Below are 26,669 nucleotides of genomic sequence, written 5' to 3'. Positions count from 1 at the left end.
GAGCAGCAGACACATCTTCTGTAAGTCGTATATAATCTGAAAACCATGAATTGTTAGTAGATAGTCTTGGTTGGTATTACCGTAAACTGCAGGCCATGAAGTGCCAAATTAACACTTGCAGACTTTCCACTCCTTTGCAGTACAGAGGTCCAGATCATGTGGAGTGCAGACTCTTTTAAAAAGTGCATTTATGCTGCTTCTTCTGGTTGCCCACTACTTCAAACTGCACAGTGCTTCTGAGGTTACCACGTTTTTTCTGTACCAGGACACTTAGGTGATGGCAGTTTAGGCTTCACAGCCTTACCCGCAGCAAGACTCAACTCCTTTTAGGCCAAAAGAAAAAATCTTGGAAGCAGATACATAGGGGGTAAATGGAAGCAACAACTCTGAGTACAGAACTGACTTTTGCATAACACTGTATCACTTTATAAGCAATTCTGCCCCAGTATTTTAACTCAACCATAACTGCAGCCCCAGTCCTAGCTTGAAAGTACTGTGTACAACACTGCTATCTATATATGCCATTTGTGACAGCGGGACCTATCCTTTAGGCAGTGGATCAATATCACACTTCATTTTACACAGACTGTTACTTGTACATTCAATGGTCACAGCTTTTGGCCTGATCTGATCTCAAATGAACGACTAAGAATGTGAGAGATGCGAAATAGGCTCCATGTACCATTACCAGATAAAGCATTTTCAATCAGGTTCACGCAGCTACAATACGGTATTTATACCTAGCATTCAGGGATTTTGAATGTCTATTGTGGGTGCACTACTTGAAAGCAAAGAACCATGAACAACATGACAAGCCTGAGAATCTGCATTAAGTCTAATGATGGTCCTTAGCAAAGTGGATGGGAGGTATTTGTAAGCAATCAGTTAACAAAATTATCAGGAGGAACAACCACTCATTTTGCTGCCTCTGTGAAGATAATCTGCGGAAAAATGGTAAGATACACATAGAAGTACATATATAAATGTTATATCTATGTTTATGCGCATATATACATAATATAGTGTCTATGTGTGTGTGTTTATTGATATCAATACACACACACACATATATATATATGTATGTATGTCTGTACCTGTGACATTTTTGGTCCTTTGGGGTGTAACCTGTCATTGATCTTCATGTGACTATAAATATATATCCTCTCAATTTACCACATATTTTACTTTCATTTTACTGCTGGAAACCCAGAGTTACACAGGTGATTCAATTCACCTCAATTTTGTCAAATCTCACTGAACCTGTGGGCTGAAACCATTGGTATATATTTAAGCAAGTGCATTTTCCTTTTTGACTCTCTAGGTAAAAGAAGCAAGAACAGGCTGTGTGTTAGAGCTGGGAAGAACTTGGAAAGCATGGTAGGTGGAGATTTTTGTGAATGTCTTGTGTAAAATAATTACTGGAGACTGGGAGATGTAAGGAACCTAGATGGAAGTCTTGAGAAAAGAGCTCAAGGAAGATACTTAAGGTCCAGGCATGATATAGAATAGACACAAACTCTGAGTAACCTGGCCACCTTTCCTTATGGACCACTGTGTTCTAAGCCATTGGTGTCAGGGAAATACTTAATCATTTATGCCCAAGAGGAGAGATTTTTTTTCCCGTTGTGTTCAAGCTATCAAGATTACTGGAAGCCATAGAGAAGACCTGACTGAAAGGTTCATTACCTATTCCATGTAGAGCAAATGCTTTTTATCTATTTGCAGGGTTAGCATTATGTGCAGACAGTATTATGACATCTAAGTAATGTTAATAAATTTCTGTGTTCTTAATCTTAAAACATTTCAATTCAATTGACTAGTTCATTTTAAATGGGGTCACCCCTGCATTTTTTCTGATGTGCAATGATTGGTAGATTTCCCTGTGGCAGTATTAAATCATAGTAGTGAAATAGAGTTCAAAATCCCCTGAAGTAAATGTGTAGTGTTATTTTGACCCTCTGAATGGGGTCAAAATAGGACAAATTACACTTGCAAATAACCTCTTCTCAAGCCTGAGGTGTAGATGTGTAAACTCCACAGATCAGGAAAAAAAATGGTTCCCAGTGCTACTACAAGTCCAACGTACTTCATGAAGATCTAATATCAAAGAAACATTCTTCCAGGATGCTCTTGTTTATTTTATGCTTCTATCTTAACAACTTCCCCAAAATGGAGGGGGAGAGAAGAAATGGGAGCGGTTATCTTAGCCTGTTCTGCTGAAAGCTCTGTGAATGAGTTATGGCGATATCAGCAGCAACTTCTCTATTATCGTTGTCCTGCAACTTTACTATTGTAATCCCTAAAAGACTTCCAAGAGTTATTATTTTGATCCTTGTGGCTAAGAACTGTTGACACAGAAAACTCTTGTCTGCTTGATTTTTTTCTTCTTGCTTGCTGCAGGCTGTCACAGCATAGGGCATGTCCTTTCTGTGAGATGAAGGGAGAGTGAGCTGGCTCCTTTAGCGTGCAAGAGGGACCCTTTTATAATAAGAACATCCTGGAAGACTTCTTCAAAGTTCATACAGGCCATGAGAACCTCCCACATTGCTAACAGTTTGAACAACTTGCACTTGAAACACTTCTTTAGGTATATTGTCTGTATTCCCAGGCCTGCAGGACTGGAGGTGTCTATCAACCTAGTGTTTTCTACTCTAAATACTTATCTTTGCTCCTGAGAAGCTAGGAATGGGATGCAAGGGTAAATGTATGCTTGGGTCAATACATTGTTGCTTTGTCACCTGGGGAAATCAGAAGTAGTGTGGAGTATTGTGCTAGTGTGAGTGCTTTAAAATTGGTTGCAAATTACATGCTATCTGGTCTGCCAATTACCTGTTAAGACTTAATGGTCTTAACCTGTTCTTAGCTCACTTGAGTAGATGACAGCTATTCAAGTCCTTCCTGAGGCTAATTAGGAAAGCATAATTATTGATGTCTTTTTACGTCATCCAAAATGTCAGCTGTTCACATCTTCCTCTGGTAATCTGGAGACTTGATTTACTATCTCTTCTTAGTAAGATCAGCCCTAACATTTGATCTCCCACCTGTAAACACTTCCCCTTTGGGATTCTAGCCTCTTCACCCTCTGGACTTTGCTTTGGCTGCTGAAGATTACAGAAATGGGAATCAGGTGTAGGAATTAAAGGTCCAACAAGAAGTCAAGATTGCTTCTCACAGCATAGTGAAAAAAACTAATACATTGGTCAAAGCACATAAATATCCAAGAACTAGAGAACTTTGATCCCTCATCACAGGAGGGGGAAAAAAATGGGGGGGGGGAAGCTGCTGCCTTCTTGGTCAATCCATCAGCCTCAAATTCAAATTAATTAATTAGAATTCAAACTAATTAATCATCTTGAACCACGATGCTGTAAATCTCCTCGTCTCCTGAAGATTGCCTGTCTGTACCTGTGCTACGAGTTTTCAAGCACATCTTTATAAAGAACTTGTTTCCCAAAGCAGGGTGCTGTTGTGTTAATTGGCACTGATATGTGAATTGGCTGCTGATACTGTTGGATGGGTGTGGCTTGAGGATTTTGAGCCTGTTAATATAGTTTTGTAAGAATGAAATTTGAGAAACAAATTTGGTATTGTAACACTTCCATGGGCTTTTGGATATTTGTGTTGCTCAATGTTAGCAAGGAACTTCTTTTGCTATTTAGTCCACGTAGTTTTCGGCTGATAAAGCCACAACAGAACCCTTTTATCACAGCAGGAAACTTCCCTCTCCCCTCAGATTTAGAGCAATAACAATTCTGTGGGGTAATAATTATTCTGGATGCACTGTACCATGTAAATTAATCTGTTGCTTTGGTAGTACTACTCCAGAAGCAATGCTGATGGTGTATGCTCAGAATGAGCAAATTAATTAGCCAAACTGTGAAATCAAATAAATCTCACAGCAGTGACCTCTGTGTCACTGAATAAAGAAAGACATTAAGTTGATGTGTAGTTGCTTTAGTTGAAGTAAAACCAGAACTTGAAAGGGCTAAATGTTCTCATTATTCTGTCTTAAAATAGACGTTCAGGCTGGCAATACATTGCTGGCAAGGGGAGATTGATATTTGATGTCCATTTAGCTTTTTTGTCTGGATCTGCTGAGAACAGACCTAAAAAGCAAGTGCCACAAAACAGAATGTTTAATTGGGAAGCTGCATCAATGATAAAATCAAAACCTATAGATTTCCTATTGATATCAGTTTGTGTTGCATAATCTCTACTGGACACAGGGGCTCACTGCAGCCATCATCTAATTTGGCTTTGTGTAGAATTTGGTCTCAGCTGCTGAAGTTGGAAATACCCTTCAGTGCTGATGCCTTCATCTTGTCCTCTCTGGGGGTGATTTTCCAGAAGCTCTGAGGAGCATTTGTGGTTTTGGATAACAGCAGTACTCCATCATATCTTCTCTCTACGCTCAGCCAAAAAGTCTGATACTTGCAGCTTTTTACATAGCAAACAAAAAGGAATTTTATAATGATTTGCAGCATTAAGGTTATATAGTAGAGCATGTACTTGTGGGTGTTATCAGCCATGGTGTTCATGGGACAAATTTAGTGATGTTTTGAAAGTAATTAGATAACTCCATCTTGTGAGGCTTTCAACTGGCAGCTATCAGTTATTGTAAGAAATACTTCACATGTGAAGAAAAAATAATACTGTTTTTACTGAATCTATCCAGAAAAGATTAGTGATAGATGCTAAAAATTCATTAGGTTATTCTCGCAGAACTTGATGTTTGCCAATCAATAAGTGTGTAAGACATACTACTGAGGATGTATATAACAAGGGCAAGTTTTGTGTGAGTCAGTGGCAGGAAGAGGTCTGGGTAATCTAAACCATATTAAGATTTTTCTTCTGTAATCAGTAAAATGAGGATGAATATTTCATTCCTCTATGGATGTGTTGGCTCTGTGGGGGTTAGAAACAAAAATCACAATATATTTTTTACTGCACAGACAGTAAAAAATATATGTACCTAATGCTGATGCTTACAAAATGGAAGAAGGGAGTCTTTTGGTTACACTTCATTTTGTAGTGATTAATAGTAACATACTAAGTATTTTAACAGTCCTGTGTCTTTCAGAAGTGAATGCCCCAGTATGTGCAGCTGCTGGTTCCTGCTGTGCCTCAGGTAGTGCCAGTGCCAGGTGTAATCCAGTGGAGGGTTCAGATGCAATACAAAGACCAATAGTGAACCCAGTGGGAGATCAGCACTCCATCCTCCATGTCCCATTAAGCTTGTAATATGGATTCTTTAAGGATGGAGGGTTTTTCTGTTAGAGGAACAATATTCCTTTTTAAGGAACTCAGTGATAATTTTCCTTCAGAGACTTAATTTACATTATGCTTTCAATAGAAAATAGCAAACCAACTTTCTTGTGAATGAAGCTTTCTTGGAATTTAACCCTCCTAAAAATGCCCTTTTCTCCAGTACCTCTGCTCTCACTCAGGCTTGCTCATGCTCAGGGCAGAGTCAGTTTTCATTGTAGAGTCAGCTCCAGTGCTACCACAAGTTATTTTGATATCCTCCTGGGATATCCCTAGTACGAACTGATACTCCTGCAGTATTCCCAAGGATGATCTGCAGATTTTCATAACACTTGTAAAGAATTTCAAAGGTAGCCTCAAATTCCTGTGTAAAGAAGTTAGAACACATTCTCACTAAAGAGGAAGTGAATAATCCCATCCATTTATTGCTGATTCTGAGTAACCCATCTAAGCTCTTCTCATTCAACTTTACCTAACCTCCACTGAAATCAGGAGAAAGGCTCTTACCCTGTTGAACAGACCCTGATCGTGTATGCTGCCTCTCCAGTTGAAGGAGAAAGTGATGGTAACTGTACAAATATCTCCCATAAAATATCTCACTGCTTGATACTGCAGTGGTTTCCCATTCATGTTTACTTTATTCTTTAATTCCCATTACAAACCACTTCCCCAAATCTTAGTTTCAAATCTATCCAAAACACTCTTTAGAAGGTGGAATCTTTGGGATTTCTTCTTTCAGAAAAATTCCTCTTACAAGCTTTACAACTAATAAATTAAATTTCAGTATATTTGGCTCAATTCTTCCTTTGACCATACTGATGTAAATTTATTGAAAAATTTATGGTTTACATCAGTATAACCAAAGGGAAAACCAAACTCTTAAGGGTTCCTCTGAAATTCAGGTTACAGGAGCAGGGTGGAGAATAGACTGATTGGGAGCTTGTGTTGAAATTTTGATGTGGAGGAGGGTAAAAATCTGGAAAAAAAAAATCTTAAAACAATTTCCTAAATTTATTTTTAATTTCAGTTATACCAAATCATTTTAAAGTGATTAAAATTTTATTTGGAGTATTATGTTGATAAATTTTAGTCTTTCACTGTTTATGAATTATGGAATATTGTACATACCAATGCATTATTCAAAACAATATTTTAATATAAATGAATTGGAATAAATAAAAACAAAAGATTTTTACTTTCTTGCTAAAGGAATATTTTGACACTGCCAAAGAAAATCAAGAAATATTCCTGCTTGAAAACCTTAAAATCTCTCCCTTGCAACTGCTGCTAAACTGTATATTTCAACCCATATGTAATTCTTCAAAAAGCTGTAGACCAATTGTAATTTTAATGTTTCCTATTCAGAGTTAAAATATACTTCAAGTGCCACTCAGATTAGATAAATATACTATTGTTTACAGTTATGATAACCTTAAGATCCTGAAAATGCCTTTAAAAAGGCTAATTACATGCTTTTATTTGCTGTTAGTAAAAACAGAAGAATAACAACCCAACTCATTTCATCCCTACTGTGATTTCCTCTGGGCTAATTAAAGTGTACTCGACTGATATCTTAACTGTGAAGCTATAGGCAATCAAAATATTTAAAGGGACAAGCATCATGTTTGCTCTGTACTATCTTTAATGAGCTGTGCTGCTGAACAGGACTGAAGATGCATTAATGGGCACTAAAATCTGTGTCCCAAGGAGCCTGTGCTGGTCTATTGGGGCTGGAGTTAGATGATCCTTAAGGTCCCTTTCAACCTGAGCCATTCTATGACAGTTTTGCCCGTACTTATGTCAAAGGCTCAGGTACCAAATGCTGGTTAGGGGTAATACCTAAGGTGGTCCTGCACCATGTACCTCCATTTCTCCTCCCACACCCTGTTCCTCCAGCCCTGGTACTCCTTGGGTATCTCTTGAAACCTCAAAACTCTCCTTGAAGCCATTTTACAGGTGTGTTAATGGGGTCAGTCAGCATCTGTGCTGTTTTTCTGCACCAAGCCAGGGCAGAATCTTCTTTTGGGTAGTTGTGGAAGCAGTAAGAGAAGTAGAAGCTAAAGCCAGAGCTACTGGCATTGCCCAAGGGTGTTACTGCTGTGCAGGGACAAGCCAGGTGCTTGCAACCCCAGTCTACCTCTGTCTACTGGAAATAGTGCTTGCTGCTAAACTTCCAACAAGAGGTCTTGTTCTGTGTACAGCTATTAATATTTCTGCAGCTTAGGAAAAGGAACCTTCAAAACACTTCTATTCAAAGATCAAAATAGGTTTTACACACAAATCTATAGTACTAGCATATGTAAGTGCTTTGACGGAAATGGACGTGTCACTGAGGTCAGAAAAGGGTGATTAAACAAAAAAAAATCACCTTCTTATTGAACAATTCCTGCTTTATGCCTCAATGGCAAATGGACAGATTTTCATAAGTAATAGCTAGATTAATGCTTTTAAATGTCTGGCTAATGCATTGTGGAGCTGATGAAAGAATGAGCTCTTAAGAAAAGCTGATTCTTTACAAGCAACTGCCATTGACTTTTTTGACATTGACATTTACATTTATAAGTGGCATGAATGGACTATTCTTCACCTATAAGTGCATATATTTGTCTTTCCTTTTTCTAGATGCCACTGCTTGCTGATGAGTCTTCTATGCCAAGATACAGTGTATTAATTTTTACAACTGTTGAGGAAAAGAAATGCTAGAATGGAAATACAAAGTCCTCAGCCCTTCTCTCTTATATTATCATGCTGTAAGGCAATAAATAACAGTGATTCATTCAGACTATGTAAATCTCTCCATTAAAGTACTCAGTAGGCTAAGGACACCATCAGTGGTCTCCTGTGGTTTTTGTTTTCTTTAAATGTTAATATTTAGCTCATCTTATTTTCTATCTACCCTAAACAGTAGTGTTCTTTCTTGCTACTCCTGAGGTAGAAATGGGCATAAGTCTTAATTTTTTGGGCATCCAGCCCACAGGGGATGCCTGAAGCCATGAGCAAAAACTGTTTTTGTTTGCTTTCAAGATATGAATACTAATTATGTCCTAGCTTCAGTTGCAGCTTTTCTTATTCTTGAGAAATTAATCTCTCCTTCATCATGGACTTAGTCTACTGTGATTTTTCTCTTGATTTGTTCCTCCCAAATAATATTTTAATAGAAAAGCATAATAATTTCCAGGATAAAACTTCTTTCTTGCAATGGGTTTTCTTTCCTTATTTCTATTTTTTAAATACACTGTATTGTTCCTGTTAGGGTGAACAGGAATAGACATGAACAATATTTTTTTACATATTATGGCCTGAGATTACTGGGGTGAAAATACCAAGTCAAACTTTGCTATACTAGTGAGATTTAAGTAGTGTCTATAAGATGTGATCCAACACTTAAGTGTTTAACCTGAAAAAAATCAATTCCATCCATCATCCAAAGCATGCTTGATACTTTTATTCAAGCATTAAGTGAAAATAATTCTGCCTGCCTTTACCAGAAACCCCAGTCAGTGCCCCATCCGTCAGTCAAGGTCTTGTAACATTATCACTAAACAAAATGAAGAGCACCAGGGCTTCGCAGCAAAGTGAAATCTGAAGGGCCCTTTTCTGTTTAAAGTTCTAATTACAGAGGATTATGGTTATTTCTTACACTGAATATATTCTTAGACTATAAGAATTCATATCTAGTGAAGTTGACAAATGATAGGGCTTTATTAAACATCAGTTGAAGAATTGGAGTTGGCCTCAAAGAGATGATCCATTTTGTCTCTTGCTTTTTACCAGTATGTACTTTGAATGACTCACAGAGAATTTCTGCAGTCATTTGCCTTGTCCTTGAACTTTCCATGTTTCATGTGCAGGAAGAGAGACATTACTAATAGGAAAAATTATCAGGTCAATCTTTTTAGTTTTTGTTTTGTGTTGATAGGAAGAGTACTAAGTGTCCAAGGTAACTTGCCACTTCTCAAGGTAATGCATCAATTGTTTAACAATGAAAAGTACCATGAGATATATAGCAAAAGATGACTGGGAAAGCAAATCTGTCCTTGGCATGTATGTGCTCTCTTGCATGCTTTCCATCTTCTTTAAACAAATGCTGGGAGCACAGAAAGACTGTTGAATTGGAGCTATACATTTTCAAGGATGAGTACAATATTATTAGAATAACAGACATGTGACTGACCCAGAAAATAAACAGGGGATTTAAAATACTAGAATGTAGAATTTGCCAGAAGACTCACCAAAATAAGGGAAGTGGTAACACTGATAAGGGATTATGCAGGATCTGTGAGGAGAAAAGATTGAATTTTGGTGGAGAGAGCAAAGTAATTTTGATAGAATGTCAAGGCAACCAAGTTCAACTAGTTTTTCTGTTTTTTCCCTTTGATTTAAATTGTCCCTTGTGAATATGCTTTACAGCATATTAGATTAGAATCAATGAAAGAAGTGTCAGGTTTTCCCCTAAACGGCACAAAGTTACTTCAGTTGTAGTCTACAGTTAATCCTGGATCCATGCATTTGCAGTAAGATTTATGTGGTCTTGGGGCTATTCAAAATGATACCTTAAAACTCACAGCCCAAAATTTCACTGTAGCCTAATTCTTCCTACCATTGATATCTCCTCCAGATAAAAAGGGAGCTTCTAGGAAGCAATTAAAACAATTTTATAGTAGGGAATTAATAATAATTAGGTAGGTGATTAGGCAATATCACCTACCCTTCTGTATGGCAGGCCTGCAGGTATTTATATGCCAGATACAATAATTACTTACTTGCAAATCTCATGGTTTATTCTGTTTGTTGCTTTAACCAATTAACCAACTGCTGTTGTTACTTCACCTGCATGGTGAGTCACAGAGTTTGACAATCCTGCGAAACCAGGAAATGTTACAACCACTGAAATATTAATTGGAAGAGGACTTGCTTCTTGAGAGTCTAGATAGTGTACAGGCAATCCAGCCTTGTAAATAAGGAAAAGGAAGACATTCAAAACCAAACTCTGGTTTGGCATATGTGCACAGATCTTGTAACATGAAAACCACCAGTATTTAAGTTTATATAAGTGTCAGCAAATAATCTATCCTGTTCAAGAAAATATCTGAAACAACTTGGAACATTTTTAAAAGTATGCATACTATATTAAGGGTTGTAACAAGGAAAAAATTAATACAACTCTGCAACTTGCTTAAAGGTTTGATAATGATATAAAAATGTTGTCAAAAATGTGTAAATGGTCATTAAATGTCAAAAAAAAAATTTCTCATTAGACTAATGTTTGATTCTTCAGTTTTAAATAATATTTTATACACCTAACTGTCATTTTAATTCAATGGAAAATTTTTAGTTTAAAGGGAATCCTTTTATTTTGATGGTCCATCAGTTTTAAGAGCCAAACAAGTCTTTTTCACTACAGATCCAGAACCATAAAATAGTTTCTTTCATATACTTTTACAGACATCAGATGAAATGTTGACCCTTTAAAATGAAAGGCTCTCATTGGCTTCAACATGTCCAGAACACAGTAACACTAAACTAACGAATTATTTAAATTTTCATGGAGTAATGTACATGACTAAAGTAGGGAAAAAAATGCACCTCACCACTGCTTCAGATTGTGCTTGCATAATCTATAATCCCTGTGCTAAAGAGGAGAATGAATAGATTGCTGGTAGTGCTACTGCAGATAAAGTAGTACTTTATTTTTACTAAAGATATAATCTGTTATTCTAATAATATTGTACTCATCCTTGAAAATGTCTAATAAATGTCATAATGTCATAAATGCAGGTCTACATGCAGATCTGCATGAATTCAAAATAACTGGAAACTGAGAATCCACTTTTTGTCAATAGAGTGAATTCCTATGCTTTTTACAACATTCATTGAAGCTATTATTCATCTTTACCAACAGTAGAGAGAGAGAGGAGTAAATGGTTAATGAAGTCCTCGTACAGATCTATTGCAATTTGAATTTCATCATTTCGTTGGAAAGATTAATATATATTTACTGAAATCATTTAAAAATCTGATGAAGAAAAGTCTATTCACTGCTTCCTCACTTTTTTAGTCTAATCTATCAGCTATTCAAAGTGATTTTATATCAAGTTTAATTAAAAGGCTTCACTTTCATTTGGAAAAGATTGGGTTGGTTTAATCAAAATAAATGGCTGGAGGATGACCACTCCTTTGGAAAGGCAGATTATTATTATACACTTGAAAGAAAAGATTTTTGAATACTTTTTCTGCAAGGTGATATTGAATTGTCTCCTTTTGAGTCAAAATAAACTGATTTCCAATTCATCCTTTCCAGCTGGATAGAACTGGGAAATATTGGTTCTTAGATATTTTTTTTCCAAATAAAACTGTTGAAAATCATGTTTCTACACAATCCTTAGTTTTCATGAAGCAGTAGGGTTGGATGAAAGAATTTAATCCAAAATTCTAAAAAAAAAAAAAAAAAAAATTAATAATGAATATATGTTTAAATGTGAAACATAAGTCTAACATACCATTGAGACATACAAGGTGAAATTCATATCCTTACTCCATGGCAAAAATTCATTGGTGCAAAAAAGAGAAAAGCTTTATTATTGATGCTTTGAATCCAAGTTGAAGGTGTGTTCAGGCATATTTATGAACAATTTATCTGTCCATTAAAAAAAATACATGGATACAACACTCAATTTTCATGGTAAGAGCTTAATTGGCTTTGAAAATAAAGTCTGTTGAGGTTTTCCAAGCTAAGTAAACTCAGTTTAAAAGAAGAGTTAAAAATATTCTCATAGGGTAATATTCAGCCGACTTGTTAAGAAAATCTTAGCTATAAACAAATCACAACAAAAAATCTCTGAAGAACAGTTGTAGGCTTTGTTTTCACTATCAGAATTTGGAAACTTATCTGCTGTGAATGCTGGAAGTTTCCATGTTCGGCTGGGTGTGAACTGAGGTTCTTGTGGAAGGCAAATGTCAATCTGCCAGACCAACTGCATAAACTTCTGTGAACTAATGCAGCTCCACCGTTTTTTACTGGGCTGAGAAGTGTGCAAATCACAGCACGATTACTGATTTTTTTTATTTTTTTATTTTTTTGCATTATGGAGCCTTGCAGGAATCATCTCAGCACCTCCTATAAACGCAAATGTGTGAGCACAGACTTATACAGTTTGGCTAGTGACTCTTTCTAGTCATTCTGATAAAATGCTGATAAGAAAGAAAAGCAAATCTGAGCCAAATTATTACAGCCAAAGCCAGAGCAGTTGTTTCATAAGAGGTTTCCAACATTGTTCATGTTGGGGCACTGATAAGCCACTCCAGCTAGCAGAAAGCTCCCTACAGGCTAGGGAGCAGCCAAGGAAAGCTTATGATGTGCAGGGGCTTCACATGCTAAAAATTAAGATACAAATTAATCCTTGCAAATTATCTCAAAACATGCTCTGAAGAATCAAAGTTCTGTAAAATACTCAGAGGACACTCTTCCCTTGTACTATGGCAACTGCTGCAGCGGAGTTGGTTCTGTCCTAACCCACATCCCCCTCTGGGAGGTTAAAAACAGGTTAATTAATGCAAGCATCATCAAAACTGCCCTCCTGAGCTGACTTGCCTGATATTGGGCAAAAAGTGTTCCACCAGCATGGGCAGAGCTGAGCATTGAGGAACCAGCATCATGCAACAAGATGCTCTTGGAGGTGAGGCTTGCAGGAGTTCTTTTTCCTGTGAAATGAAATGGTTTATGCTTCCCTTCTGTTTACAGGAGTAGTTGATTTTAAACAGAACCCCCCTTTCTCAAAGAATCTGCTAAATTAAGCCACTCTTCTCAGGTGATTGAAGATATCAGGAATTATGACTTTATTGAAACTAACTATGTGTTATTTTTCCCTGCTGATTTCAAGATACAAGCTGCTATAGCATTTCTAGGTGTTTATAATTATAATTTCCATTCCATATGGAACTTAATTGTAAATCTGCCAATGAATTTACTTTAGTGTTGAACTTGCCTGCCTGGATGAGTTTGAAATTTATTATTTCAATTTTATTCCCTATACTTGTTGTGGGAAATATTTTGTATCCTTTAGTGAAAGAACTCATATGGAATTTACAGCCCGTTCTTCATCAATAAATTCAGAAAAATCAAATTATTGTTAGGTGTAAAACTCCAAATACTATATTACTAAAGCACATCTTGAGACAAGGCATCATCTTATTTTATGAGATATAGTTCAATGCTAGAATGGTGTTAGAGCCCTGGATGCATGTCATTCGGAATGACTTTTTGATTGAAGGATTGGTGTGGAAAATAAGTCATTACTAGTGAATATTTTTACTAATATTAATTTGTTTCTGTTTGTTATTTTCGGTACTTTCATTTTTGTTCTTTGCACTGGCTATTTTAATTTAGGATCCATATTTGAACATATTACTCATACTGATGAGTAGTAGCTGCCTTGTGCAGCCTTGCTGTTTTCAGGAAGCTATTTTTGCAAATGAGCACTGACTCGTGCTGTTACAGGAATTACGCTTCTTGGCAAGCAGGGGGAGGTGGATAGTGTGTGCAGTCTGCAGGCTCCCATTATACAAAGTATACATAAGCAACTGTGGGCTAGTCAGGTTTCTCATTAGGAAAATGGACAGGGTGAGAAATCATACTGTATTTACAACTGCCATATTCCTCCATCACTTACCATCAACCACAATCACTCTGACTTAAGAGCCTTCCCTGGAAACAAGAACAGAGCAGGGCTAAATATTGTTCTGAAGCCATTTGGAAATAAATTACCAGAATCAAGGCATTTTACATAAAATATTGTAAGGACTATCTGATAAAATTAATAGCAGGATGGAAATTCAGGGTAGGCTAAACAAAATCAAAGCAATGGGTGATTTATAACTTGTGGCCTGTCATATCCATACTGTATCTCACTAGCATAAACCTGTAGCTTAAAATGCTACAGGAATTCTAGCATGGGCTAAAAGTTACTGAAATAAAAATGTTCCCCAGTGGGTGTTGAGAAGGTCTAAAACTATTTAATTTAGCTGTAAATTAATGAAAAGAAAAGAACCATCATGCTGGAGTATCCATTTCCTAAGGGAACCCAAAAAGAGTACAGTAGCCCTAATAGACTTAACGGTCAATATTCAAGGCCAAAAGCAAATCTTTCTAAACTTGAGGATACAGAGTTGTACCCCTTCCCTCCCCCACCCACAAGAAAAAAGCTATCTTGTTGGGGCCAGAAATTGATGATTTATTAATTTGAGTTTCTGAAGTTTCCCAACATGAGGAGAGTGCTATATCTATTCATGAAACTCTGCAAAAGACTTGAGTCCAATATCAATCCTAAGGAGATTAAATACTTAAGCATTATACTGTCCTCTAAATTAAGGAAGTTGTATAAGCTTAATTTCCAGAGGATTCTAAATGTGATTAAACTGGATATGCCATGATTAAATATCTGCTGCTATCCATTTCTGGGTGGATTAACTCTGTTAAAATGAACTCCTCTGTAATATTTATTTCAGATAACTCCCTGGGAAATTTCTTATTCTGTGTTTCAGAATCTAGCACTTATTTTGGCAGTTTTGCACAGAAAATAAAAAGTCTGACTGAAAGCATAGATAGTACAAAAATCTACTGAAAGTCCATGGGTACTCTTCAGATTTGTTAGTATCAACACTCTGGCAGCTGCATTAAATTAAAGGAATCTGGTTTAGTGCTTTTGCACTTTCTGGAACTGAGGCTTCTCATTGGAGGCTGCTGATCCTGGATTCTTCCCTGTCTCCATACCTCACCCTATACTTGTTCAAAACCAGCTTATGGTACCTGTTTATGGAAACTCCTACTCCGCACTGTCACACTGAACTTCACTTCATGCTGACCTATGCGTTAAATTTAATGTGTGAGAAATCATAGAATGGTTTGGGTTGGAAGAAACCGCAAAGCACACCCAGTCCCAACCCGCTGCCATGGGCAAGGACACCTCCCACCAGAACAGGTGGCTCCAAGCCTCATCCAGCCTGGCCTTGGCCACTACCAAGGATGGGGCATCCACAGCTTCTTGTTCTAGTGCCTCACTACCCTTATAATAAGAACTTCTTCCTAATATCTAACCTAAATCTACCCTAGAAATATATATTTTCAATTGCATGTTCCACTGGCAGACCATGCTTCTTACTCTTATGTTAGATACAGGATTTGTTGGTTGTGGGCTGAGGTGAAAGCCCTGCTGCTGGCAGCAATTACAAGAAGTGTGTACAGGCAAATAGAAAAGACTCAGAATAAGCTGTACTCAAACTTATTAAAATATGCTTAAAACTACATCAAGCTGAAGTAGCATCCATACACAGAATTTCAGAGGATCTGGATCTAACAAACATTTACGAAGTAAAATTACCTACCACAAAAATACTCCTGTACTTCCACACAGATCAATAAGGGTATAGCATATGCTTTCTTGTCCCACTATTTCTCAGTACAGAGACATCTAGGAACCATTTACATTTTAAAAAAATACTTTAAAAGATATTAATGTATGCAATTTCTTATATACTCATTATCCATTTATTACGAGGTGAACCACTCTGAGTTCATTAGTATAAGCTGGCTAAACTATTGCTGAGGTTACTGTTGATGCTTTAAAGGTTTTTGTTGAGTTCATCCATTATTCTTATACTTTAGTACTTTATAAATGTAAGTTGTTCCCTCTGTAATAGTTACCTCACATTTCTTCTTTCTTTGACCTTATGTCTCTATGTATATATGCATGTATTTGGCTGGCTTGCTATCTCTGCTTTCAGCTAGCCTAATGGATAAATCACATACAGAGGAAAGGTTTTTAAGCCACTAGTTTTGTTCTTCCACTTAAAGCCAGTTCAATTCGAATAAGCATCAAATCTACGTGACTGCATCTGCTTGTCAGGTAGGTGAATGTCTAAAATTTGTAACACGTGTATGAGCACTTGAGACTGCAAAATCAGTAGTTTGGTCAACACCCCTTAAAAAACTTTCCCTGATATCGAGACTGTTCAGCAAAATTCTGGAAAATATAAAGAAAAAAATCCAAGACTGAAATGTTATTGCACTACATAATATCCTTCATTCTTCTGAATCCTGTCTTGCTGGGAGAAGATAGCTCAGAGAAATGCTATCTCAGTGGAGTGAAAGTAAATAACGCTCCCTTCTCCAAGTTTCTTACTCCAAATGCCAATGATCAGGTCAGCATAAGAAAACTGCCCCAAGCACCTGCTCGTAGTGAATGAAAGGTCTGTCAACAACAAAGTTAGCACTATTCATGATCTCATTTTGGATGAAACACTAGACCTAGCCTGAAGCACAAGGACCTAGTTTAATGTCACCACTTCAGCTCAGTCCAGTATTACAAGTTTCTCAGTACAGTACAAAACAAGCCCTAAAGAAAAGAAGCGGCAGCAGCAATCTGTCAGATATTTACTGAGCGTTTCCTTAACTCACTCTCGCATTGCTATCCCCAGCACATGTCTGTAGGGATGTGGGCTTGGGCTCTGTCACACACTGGTAGAGAGGGCAGCCCTCATGGGCTTCTCTACATATCTGTCCTACAGAAGCAATTTCCTCTGGCTCACTGACATCCTTTGCATACTGACCACCCACTGATCTCTAAAAGAAATAGTGATATCAGGCTGGAAAAATTAAACTTTGTTCATTCTTGTCTCTCTGTAGAAAAAGCCATTTTTCTTATGTGACATTGTAAACTCATATGTGCAAGATAATGAGCCAACCTGAGTACCTTATCATTCACATCTATTGCCAAAGGTTCAGCAAGCACACATACAAATATGTGTATTTCATGGTAATTCAATTGAAGTTAGAAGCTGAAAATGTTTGGTTTTTTTTTTTCTTTTTTTTTTCATGGAATATGTAGAGTCCTAAATAACCAAAAGAGAGATCAGGTTGATATGAGTAAACATGATTTTTCAGCCCTTTTGTAAGACAGCTGTCAAATGGCAAAAGGATCTATTGGCAATATGGCCACTGTTGAGGTAGCTACAATATTCCCCTCTCCCTATAATTTTCCTTTTCACCTGCCAAACCTATCCATTTATATGCTTATATCCTGTTATTATATAAAATCAGGATGACAAATTGTATGTCTGCAGCCCTCTTTGTTCCCATTCTACAGCCCAGTGAACGTTCCTGGTGTACATCAGTTTTATGTGAATGTAGGATGTTTGGGGTTTGTGAAAAATGTTGCTCTGCATGATTCATTTTACTGCAGCTAATGCCAGGAAAAAAAAAAAAAACAAAAAAAAAACAACAAAAACTCCATTGAAAATAATAGCCTGCTTCTTGGACTTTGCACATATATTTCTTTTGTCTGGTTGTTCTTTTGTTTAAGCCACTATCCAGGTGGAATAATCAGGTCTCTACAAGCAGAAACCCATCAGCTATGGCATTATATATTATGGTTTCTAAGCATCACTCACACATGTCAGTGCGAGAGGTTCCTGCTTTGTTTGTTTCCAGGTTTCTGAAGCTGCACCCATCAGCCAGCACAGCCCTGGCACCGAGTGGTGCCTCAGGGCTCCGTCTCGGGGATGTGCATGGCCCCTTTGATTCATCCTCACTCGGTGCCGAGGCAGATGCTGACACTATCAGCATGTACTTACATACAGGAATAACTGTAAAAAAAGTGGAGATGAAATCTTGGTTCCACTCGCATCAGGCATAAAACTCTCATTGACTCCGCTGGGGCCAGGTTTTTATTCCTGATATGAATTTTCTCTGTCAGACAATTTAAAGATGCTTTTATGAGGAAAGGAATCTCACCATCTAAAATACCATGTTTGCAATTCTGGAAATCTCTGACATATGTTTTAAGAGTGTGTCATATTTCCTACTGGGAAACTTTATGATGCCAGTAGCATTATGGGAAGATAGCTTCGCAAAGGCTGTGATAAAGAAGCGGAGATATTCAGTGATGGTGCTGGAGGTCATTTTAAAGTTACAACTTTTTCTTCTCTTTTTTTTTTTTTAATCAACTTCCTAACTTTCATGGTGTTGTTTAAAAAAAAAAAAAAAAAAAAAAAAAAAACACCTTGACAGTATTTTGCTGTGTATCTCTTTCATTCAGGTCCATTACTATTTCACATACTACTGAAAGAAACCATGTTTGCCTCTCTCATTTTTGTGAATTTCTTATTTATTCTATTTTATTTTTTCAGTAACACACTAAGGGCTTGATACAAAAGCCTTTTAAATCAATAGGTGGATTTCCCTCAGGTTTCAGTGAAGCCTGAATCATTAATAGGACGAATATTTACTTTTTTTTTTTGGCAGCAAGTACGACAAATGTTCATGAGTTCTCAAAGATTTAAGTCTCTAACTGAAAATAGCCCACTTCATGTTGCCTTTGTTTCTTCTGTGAAGCTACCTTGTCATGTACCAAGTGTGCAGTTATCAGCAAAATACCATGCATTATTTTGTGGTAACACAGCATATATCTTGTGTCACTGCTCTATGTGAGTTTAGCACAAAATATAACCCTATTAAAATTACAATGCATTTTTCACCTAGCTCAGTTCAAAGCACTCACAAGCTGCAAAGAATTTAATTAAAACACAATGATTTAATAGGCAGGTTCCATCTATTGTTTACTCAGGAGGTTGAGATTCTGTTTAAAATTAGGTCCCAAATTTAATTTAGGCTTCCACCAAACTTGCCATGGAAATGAGACTCTTTAGAAAGAAGCGAGGCACAGATGGTGGCAGTGAGTCGTTGCCTTTTGATAGCCATGGGGTACTTTGGGAAGTTGAAGAAGTAGTTGGCATTTTTCTTGCTAAAAAGGTGCGTGATAATCATGAGGAAAAGCGTGGTCTCACCTCCAGGAGGACTCTGTGGTGCTGAAGGTGGGAAGGCTGCACAGCCTGAGGAGAGCAGGCACTGTCTGAAGGGTGGTGGGGATGGTTCATGCCGACACCTCCAACACCTGACGGAGGCCCCAGGGACCACAGACAGAACGTTTCAGCTTGAGTTGCTTTGTCTGGGGCTAATCATCTTATTTTCAAATAATGAGTTGTTCCCTGGGGCAAAGGTCTTTTCAGGCCTAAAGCCTGATTTTAATTTCTTTGCCTTGCTTATTCAGTTTACAAAAGGTTCTTAAAATGCATTTTATAGGAGCAGCTTCTCATAACAATACAACTAGTAAAGAAAAAGTGCTGCAGCAGAGCAAGTCCTGAGGGAAGGGGAGAAGGAGCACAGTGGAGCAGCCCTTTTAGGTGGCAGCCCCAGGGAGTCCAGGAGCACATGCAATGAAGGATTCTGGGGGCAGTACATTTTTAAAACTCTCTTCTTTACAAGGCAAATATATCTCCCTTTATACAGATGGATCTTGGTCTGACTCAAAGAAGATATTGTACATGACTTCTATAAACAGAAAAAAATGTAAAAAGCTTGCCGTGAAATGCATGATTTAATGTACATATAAAAAAAGGCACTATGCCAGTTTCTCAGTTTCAGTCACAGTTTTAATGAAAAGTGATTCTAACATTTGAAACATCTTAAAAGCTGTCCCAGCCAAATGCCACATTTCTATATATTATTTGAGCTATAATTCTGAGTTTTAGTAGGATGTTACTTTTATCTCTTGATAAAAGACAGTATTTAATAATTTCTTATTATGGAATTAAGATTTATTTATTATAAGTATGTAACAAAACATTTCAGAGAAATTTTTTCTACTTTGCAAAATGATCTGTGGGAAAGATATGTTAATTTAGTTTAGCTGCACAGGCCTATTATGTGTTCACTGGTAATGTACTGCAGTCCTAATTCACTGGATCCAGCAATCTGCTTGGATAGTCAGTACATGTGTTTTTCTCATCAGAGAGCCCAGATTTAACATCCATACCTTGACTTTTAGCAGAAAATTGAAGCTGAAATGCCTGCTGTGTTTTGCATATCATAACCCAGATTATTCAAATTCACAGCTTTAAAACCACTTGTGTCCATCTGGCTTTAGAAAATTGAGAATTCTGCCCTTGCCTGCAGTTCCAGGAAGGGTTACGGTCCAGCACACATGGGCTGTGTCAACACCACACGTGCTTATGGAAGTTGATCAAATGCATTATAAATCCATGGTTTCACAAATAAACCACTTATGCAGTTAAGGGGATCGCATGATGCAAGGAAGGTGGTGTCAGAGATTACCTGTAGTGCTCAGGCTACGTCCCGATGTGCTGTGGAGACCTGCTGGTTAATGCTATGGAGGAGGCTCAGCAATGCACCAGAAGGCACCTGTTCCTCTGTCCTTTTGTACTTAGGCTTTCTTCTACATTCAAGAAGCGCTTGACCCATTTTTTTGTGTTACCCCCAGCTAACTAGCAGACGGGGCATAGCGTGGTATAAGCTACACCTACTAAGAGGCTGGTCCCGGTCATTGACAGAGCAAGACAGGTTGGTTCATTCCCTGCTTTCAAGCTGGGGTCACTGAGTTTGATGTTGCAAACAGGTTCTACTGCTGTCTATAGGGTTTAATTGCAATTTTCGTATAACTTGGCCAGATGCCTGTTCCCTTGCATTGGTGGGACCCTGCTCTGCTGAGAACTGCAGACTCTTGCTGTTGAATAGAGACATAAATTATTTACATTACCTTCATATAGCAACTTATTGACTACAGCATTGTAAAGTACCCTATTAATGTTTTAAGCATTTCACTTTATTTTAATACAAGTAAATTATTTAGGAAATGTTAAAATGCTTTATGCTTTGACTAATGAGAAAGAAAAGTGTACGCTGCATCCTATTTTAATTGGATGTTTACTCTATCCTGTAGAAATCAGGCATTTATTATTTCAAACTTAATTAACTATGCATACAATTCCTGATGGATATGCATTCAGTTTTTCCACTTGATCTAGTCATTAAGAGCCATAAATGTGCAGATTATTTTTACTTGGAAATATGAAATAAGTTTGGTTTTCAGGTAACTCAGTTACTATATGAAGTGAGTTACTATACCGCTCATTATTCTGATGCATTCAATTTTCTAAATTAATGCATATACAGTACATTAAATTTGGGATAATGTAAATTGATTCAAGTGGTGCAAAACTCAGTCAACCTGGAGTGATGCCTTCAAATTTTTCTTCCATCTTCGTTAGCAAAGAAATATTAATATTTTTATTATGTTGTAGTATATTATAGGTATTTTTAGGACATACTGCAATGTTGAATGTGGTCTTATGGAATGTTTGATGTTATTTCAATATTATCCTGTGTTCTGGATAAAAATGTAGAGTATCCACTTTCCTCTTAAACTGTTTATTTACCTCATAAATGATCTTCAGATCCTACAGAGATAGGATAAAGAGCCCAGCAGTAAGCAAAATTTTGCTTCATCCTCCACACCCCACACAAGAGTGTGTTTTCTTAGGAGAAATCATCAGAATTGAATTTGTGAAAAACAGCAGGGCAGAGTCTCTAAAAATGCAGCCCCTGCATCAAGACAGGACAGCTGAGTGTTGCTCTTTGGCTTGTGGCAAAACTTGGTTTTAGCTCAATCTCGTTATTATTTCTCCAGATACTGTTTGTATTTTGTGTCATAGATCTGAAACCTATTGATTAACAAACATCTTGCTCAATGCTCCATGCTGAACAACGGCAATCTGGAAGTCAGGAGCAGTTCAATGCCGAGAGCGTGTTTCAGGCAAGGCCGCTGACAGACAAGTCATGTAATATGCTATAATGTTGTACCAGGGAAAAAGAGACTTGGATGATGACTACAGGAAAAAGAGCTATAAAAGAGCAGGCAGCAGATTCTTCCTTATGTATATTTGATCAGCCAGCTGTTGTCGCTCAGTTTCCTTACAGTGGTCAAATTTCCTTCTAAAATAAAGAACTTGAGGCTTCAATTTGAGAAGAAACAGATTAGTAAGAGCAAGCTTCTAGCGAAGGGAGAAGTTTGAGGAAGAAATCAAAGCAATGACTCCTGCAGGAGGCATGGGAAGGTACCGGTGGTGGAGAACTGCTGAAGAAACTGCATGGGATCATGAGAATGAGGATAGCAGAAGAATCCCTGGGGAAGCGAGGAACAGCCCACACACAGGAGCACCTGAATCCAGGCCACAGTGAGGATGCAGCATTAATAAGGCAAAATCGGGTCCAGGCTGATTTACCAGCCATTAACATCATTAACATACACACCAGCACATCAGACTGCTTTTCACCAGATCCTGATTAGATGAAGCAGAGGTCAATGAAGAAATGGAGCCCTTGCCCCTTGGAGAAGTTTGACAATGTTGCGTTACAGTAGTTGAAGCAAATTAGTCTTTTCCAGACAGTAATGTCTTTGCAATTTTCTTAAAACCATTCATTTAAAAAATGCTTTTCAAATTACCATCCAGGCTTCATAGAACAATTATAAGTGCACAAACAAACCCCGTTGCACTGCTGTGCTAATTACCCTCCATGCTCCTGATCTTTCAGGTTGCTGCCGTGTTGCAATGGAGACTTAGAAGTGAGTTCCTGCTCCATGTGCTGTAGGAAACAGTAGGTTGCAGATATACAGAAGTAATTTCCTTGTCCGTAGCCAATTCTGTCCTCATGGCAGCAGGGTTTTAGAAGTTTCCCAGACAACAACAACAACAAAGATCTACTTTTTTTCTGTGGAAAATACATTTATTTTTATAAGCAATTATGAAATTTACTATTAGCCTATATAGCATTGATGACAATAAGGACTCCCACTGAAACTTCAGTGTGAATTTGATGGGAAAAATGCATCCTTTTCATAAAGATTAAAGTAAAAATCTGCATGGAGTATTTAGCTTGGAAAGGATGAATGGATATTTCAGTGCTAGTGATCTGTTTAGTCCAGAGGTGAAGCTGAAACTAATCCTGCACTAAACACTGATGCTATGGGATAAACCTGACTGCTTCTTTCTTTTCAATCAGGAAAAGGAAAAAAAAAAAAAAAAAAAAAGTAGTGACTTCTTGGTGTATGCCTTGACATATATTGATATAGAAATATTTTAAGTTAATATTCTTGATTATTTTGTTCACACCACATTTCAACACTTTTGATTCCTATTATGTTGCTGGACTAATCGCTTTCCTGTGTCTGTGCATTCCACGGGCAAATTAGGCTGTAAATACATTAACGGTGCATGCAGCCCTGTCTGTGCTCATGGATTTCTCCTCCATTTTCACATTGCATGAAAAGCAGAAACACATCTACTTTTCAGTATCCTTCATAAATCGTTTTTACTTACTTGTAAACCTGCTGCAGAATAAAGGATAACAACTCTATTACACTGTATTAGTCCATTGCCGGAGTTCCTTGAAACGGGTTTACATGCTATAGATATCAGGGAAAATGTGCCAAGAGGAAAACTTAGCTCTCTACAGTTGGGGGGAAGGAAGAAGGAGAAAAAAAAAAAAAAAAAAAAAAAAAGCTGTGCTGAACTTCAATGAGCTTTTGTTTTGTTTTTCAAAAAATGTGTCTACTGTTTGAATTCAGTACAAAACTCAAGCTTCTTCTCTCCTAATTAGCAAAGTAACATTCATGGGTACAGTGGGAGCTGTGTGGCCAGAATTTTTTCCTGATCTGACCCCAACAATTGTTCTGTTTTTTTTTTTTTTTTTTTTTTTATAATATAATAACATATATTATATTAATTTGCTGACATATAGGTTAAAGTGAGTGTAAGTGAGAATCAGTGCCATCTCCTGTACCTATATGTCAGCAAATTAATTATTATTATAATAACATATAATTTATAATATAATAACATAAAGATAAGAACATATTATCTATTTTTATCACTTAAGCCATTTTGGTCAAAACGGACTTTTTAGAGATGAAAACCCAGCAATCTAGATACAGATGGATAAGAAAAAGGCTATTTCCTATCCCACAGCAATTCTTTATGTCTTGAGATGTCAGCAACCTTATCGTTCCTATTGGGGATGAAATGGTGCTCTGAAATATGAGGGGAAAAGAGTTCCTCTGAAGAGCCATAGCCTTCTGGTTGAGATATAAAATTGAGATCACCAGAACCATAGAAAATGCAGGCAGCAGGGCCTCAAGAAGCCATCTATTTTATTCCACTCAGAGATAGGATTAACCACATCACAACTGTCCTTTGAAATTTCCAATGACATAGATGCCACAGATTTAAAATGGAAATTGTACTGCTTAATGGGCTTTCCTGATAAAATGTGTTGCTTTTTTTTTTTTTTCCTGGTGTTTATCCTACATCGTCCTTTCAGTTATAGCTACCCACAGTGAAGAAAAAAATGTTCCCATCAAGATAAAACAGAGATTTGTGACTGAGTAACTTTTTATCTATGGGTAGTCCATCAGTATCATTAACTTAAATATGTTTGCAGAGCTTGACCAAGTTTCACCAAAAATGATGTCCCAAAACAATGTCTAGATCGACACATAACCATTTCTATTAGCTTTTGCCAGTAAAACTTGGGACTATAAACATCTATACATTTAAAATAAATAAATGCCATTTTCATTTTCTAGAAGAAGAAGAGAGTTCATAGCACTCATGCATGGGTCATAGCCCCATGTTGGCACTTTGAATCTGACATGGGGCTTAGGGGCAGAGCGGGGAGTTGGTTGCCTTCAGAGAAGTATTGGCTTGTGCCTTAACAAGTCTGTTCTTCCCTATTTACAGCACAGCCATATCAGGTTTATAGTTAGAAATGTCACTCAGGATTGACAAAATTGGTAAATTCTCTGCTGGGGACTTGATTTCTTTGCTGTTTAGCATTTGATGAAAATATGCCAGGAAAGTGCTCATGGTGTTGCAGAAACAAAGTGGAGTAGATCTGGACACCATTTGGGAAGAAGACAGAGCAGGATAAGTGGGATTCATCAACAGCACTATTATAGACCAACTCCTGAATTCTTAAGAAAGCAGTAGTTAGAAGCAAACAATTCAGATGACTGCAAGGAGCCTGCCTAGGGAGAAACAAGCTGGCAGTGCTTCATTAGAGCCCATTTTGGGAGGATTTTCTGAGCTACAATAGCTAAAGAAAGCAGAGGGTTTGTCCACCAGCACAGGGTGTGGGGAATGGATTTGCAGCCTTTTTTGTGCTTTCTAGGAAAAATCTTTTTTTCCCAGATGTTTTCAGGCAGATGATAATATTTGTGATGAGTTGTTTTTTGTTTTTGTTTTTGTTTTTTTTGTGTGTGTGTGTGTGTTTTTTTTCTTCTTTTTCTTTTTTAAATATGGATTCACTTAGGCTAATTTTTTTTTTTTTTTCAGATAGATTTGTGACTGCGTGAAGAATATTCCTGTGGGTACTCTGTATTTTTTGTAAACATAGATTAAATCACTTACTTGATTTAGGTTTGAATTTGTATACGTGTATACATCCAAAAAAAGAAAAAAAAAAAAAAGAAGGGGTGGACATATGCATATATATAGCTATGCATATATAAAGTTTTAATTATTTATAATAGTTAAGCCTCTCATTTCAGTTCATTATAATATAATCTTTAGGACCTATTTTTTACATCCGGCCATATGGTGCTGTGACGGATGAGTGAGCTGTTTGCGTTGTTCACAGTTTACCATATATGTGCTGCAGATTTTGTGTTTTGCAGAAAAGCCACTTCTGGGAGGGGACAAGGGGAGCTCTTGCCAGTGCCCCGTGGCTGCGGCACTGTGGGCAGCTTGCAGGGCTTGCAGGACATCGCTTGGCAGCACTGGGCTGGGTTGGCCATGTCCCACCCAGCCACCTGCACTTTCTCCAGTTAAAAAAAGTCCATCTTGCCCTGTGGGCAGGGAACATTTCTCTGTGCCTGGTCCCTCCCGGGGATTTATCCAACTCTCACCAGAGCTATGTCCCATCTCAGATATCTGATAAATGCCATTGCTCCTGCTGCCCTGATTTCCCTGAGGGAACATAAAAGGGACGATCTTTCAGCTCTGAAAAACGGACCAGCAAGAGATGTTCTCAGGCTCTGGCTGGAGTGCAGGACTGCAGAGCATCTTCTCTCCCTTCTGCTCCTCATCCTGACCATAGCACAGCCTGTGGCTGAGCTGAGCTGCTGGTACAGAAAGGGCTCCTGTGCTGAAGCATATCAATGCCTCTGATAATCTGGTGTAATGAAGAGGGTTTTGTCTCTCTCTCTTGTAACATAACTGCTAGTCTTCACATAAAGACTCTGTAATCATATCATAGCATAAGATTTTGGTCTCCAGTGATAACTAAATACTGCACATTTCTGTACTTCCCAGACAGAAAAGATAAGTAGACTGCTTATCTCACCTAACACTACATTTTCTAATGTGAAAAAGATGCCGCCAGTTTTAAAACCATTCAAATCACTTCATCCTACCTGATGGTGATGCCTGGACCCTGCACCCTTGATTCCTGGGCCTCAAAGTCTCCACTGACCCCATGGAGTGCTTCATGGGATAAA

General features: G+C 37.5%; 1 long non-coding RNA gene across 1 annotated transcript; it reads left to right on the top strand.

Annotated features, from left to right (window-relative positions):
- The first annotated feature begins 1,326 nt into the window (after window positions 1-1,326).
- LOC137862680 (uncharacterized) lies at window positions 1,327-23,586 on the top strand. Its single transcript, XR_011100472.1, has 3 exons — window positions 1,327-1,377; window positions 20,598-20,677; window positions 21,571-23,586. It is a non-coding gene; the product is annotated as an uncharacterized lncRNA (long non-coding RNA).
- Window positions 23,587-26,669: the final 3,083 nt, after the last annotated feature.

Source organism: Anas acuta, chromosome 11, assembly GCF_963932015.1.
Source record: "Anas acuta chromosome 11, bAnaAcu1.1, whole genome shotgun sequence".
Classification (NCBI taxonomy): domain Eukaryota; kingdom Metazoa; phylum Chordata; class Aves; order Anseriformes; family Anatidae; genus Anas; species Anas acuta.
This window is presented reverse-complemented; position numbering and strand designations above follow the sequence as displayed.